The following is a 2593-nucleotide window of genomic DNA, read 5'->3' as shown; positions in this document are numbered from 1 at the left end:
ATTTTTGTTTTCTTGACATTGAGATGTAATCCATACCGAAGGCTGTGTGCTTTGATCTTCATCAGTAAATGCTTTAAGTCCTCTTCACTTTCAGCAAGCAATGTTGTATCATCTGCATATCGCAGGTTATTTATGAGTCTTCCTCCAATCCTGATGTCATGTTTTTCTTCATATAACCCAGCTCTCAGATTATTTGCTCAGCATACCGGTTGAATAAATATGGTGAAAGAATAAAATCGTGTCATACACCTTTTTAAATTTTATACCATTCAGTGTTCCCTTGTTCTTTTCGAACAATTGCTTCTTGGTCCAGGTACAGATTCCTTATGAGCACAATTAAGTGTTCTGGAATACTTATACTTTGCAATGTTGTCCATAGCTTGTCATGATCCACACAATCAAAAGAATTTCTGTAGTCAATAAAGCACAGGTAAACATCTTTCTGATCTATTCTGCTTTAGCCAAGATCCATCAGACATCATCAATGATATCCCTCATTCCACAGACTTTTCTGAATCCAGCTTGAACCTCTGAAATTTCTCTGTCAATGTATGATTGTAGCCATTTCTGTATTACCTTTAGCAAAACTTTACTCACATAAGATATCAAAGACATCGTCCAATGATTTCTTTATTTCTTTGGGTCACCTCTCTTTGGAATAGACACCCAAAAATGGATCTCTTTCAAGAAGTAGCATATGATTAAGAGCCAATGATACTGAAAGAAGAAGTCTGAGGTGCATTGAAGGAATTGTCAAAGAACAAGACACCAGGAATTGATGGAATAAAAATTGAAATCTTTCAAGAAAGTAAGATGGCACTGCAGGCACTCATTCATCTCTGCCAAGAAATTTGGAAGACAACTACCTGGTCAACTGATTGGAAGAGATCCATATTTGTGCCTGTTCCAAAGAGAGGTGACCCAAAGGAATGCAGAAATCATGGGACAATCTCTTTGATATCCCATGCCAATAAAGCTTGACTAAAGATAATACAGAAATGGCTGCAAGGATACACTGACAGAAAACTTCCAGAGGTTCAAGTTGGATTCAGGAGAGAATGTGCAATGAGGGATATCATTGCCAATGTCCGTTGGATCTTGGCTGAAAGCAGAGAATACCAGTAAGATGTTTACCTGTGCTTTATGACTACACAAAGACTTTCAATTGTATGGATCATGACAAGCTATGGAGAGCATTGTGATGTATGCATATTTCTGAACACCTAATTGTGCTCATGAAGAATCTGTACATGGAAAAAGCGGCAGCTGTTCGAATAGAACATGGGAACACTGAATGGTTTAAAATTAAGAAAGGTGTGTGACAGGGTTATATTCTTTCACCATACTTTTTCAACCTGTATGCTGAGCAAATAATCCGAGAACCTTGGTTATATGAAGAAAAACGTGGCATAAGGATTGGAGAAAGACTCATTAACAAACTGTGATTTACAGATGATAAAATCTTGCTTGCTGAAAGTGAAGATCATTTAAAATACTTACTGATGAAGATCAAAGAATACAGTCTTCGATATGGATTGCATCTCAATGTAAACAAAACAAAAATCCTTACCACTGAACCAATAAAAAACATTCTTATCAATGGAGAAAAGATTGAATTTGTCAACGACTTCATTCTTCTTGGATCAACTATCAACACTCATGGAAGCAACACTCAGGAAATCAAACGACGTATTGCATTTAGCAAATCTTCTGCACAAGACCTTTTTAAAGTGTTGAAGAGCAAACATCTCAGCTTGAGGACTAAGGTGTGCCTGACCCAAGCCATTTTATTTTCAACAACTTCAAAATACACATTCAAAAGCTGAACAGTGAATAAGGAAGACAGTAGAATGTTTTTTGAGTTATGCTGTTTGAGGAGAATATTGAAACTGTCATGGGCTGCCAAAAGAACCAACACATCTGTGTTGGAAGAAGTGCAGTCAGAGTGCTTCTTGGAATGCAAGATTGCCAAACTTCGTCTCTCATACTTCAGATATATTGTCAGGAGGGACCAGTTGCTGGAAAGGGTTTTATGTTTAGTAATGTGCAGGGTCAGAGAAAAAGAGTAAGACCCCCAGAGAGATGGTTTGGCAAAGTGGCAGCATCAATGGGCTTAAATATGGCAAAAATTGTGAGGTTGGCCCACGATCGGCACTGTTTCTTTCTGTTGTGCATAGGGTCGCTATGAGTTGTGCATACGGTCACTATGACTCAATGTCACTTAACAACAACAACAACAACATTATCTTTACTTCCAGTCTCACATATCCAAAATCCCTTTTCCATCAATGTTTTAATAATATAAACAGCAACACTCCAGAAAAATAATAGCAACCTCAAGTTTTATATGCTCATTTACTGGCCTCACAATACTTTCTCAAAAACATAATTGAATTATTTAGGAAACACATAAAGAACAAACTTTATAGAGGAAGTCAATCTAAGAATAATTAAATTGCCTTTACATGTTGTTGTTGTTAAGTGCCGTCGAGTCGGCCCGACCCATAGCGACCCTGTACAGGGTTTCCGAGGGTGTAAATCTTTACGGGAGTAGAAAGCCTCATCTTTCTCCCGCGTAGCGGCTGGTAGTTTC

This window comes from Chrysochloris asiatica, unplaced genomic scaffold, assembly GCF_000296735.1.
Source record: "Chrysochloris asiatica unplaced genomic scaffold, ChrAsi1.0 scaffold00068, whole genome shotgun sequence".
NCBI classification, from domain to species: domain Eukaryota; kingdom Metazoa; phylum Chordata; class Mammalia; order Afrosoricida; family Chrysochloridae; genus Chrysochloris; species Chrysochloris asiatica.
This window is presented reverse-complemented; position numbering follows the sequence as displayed.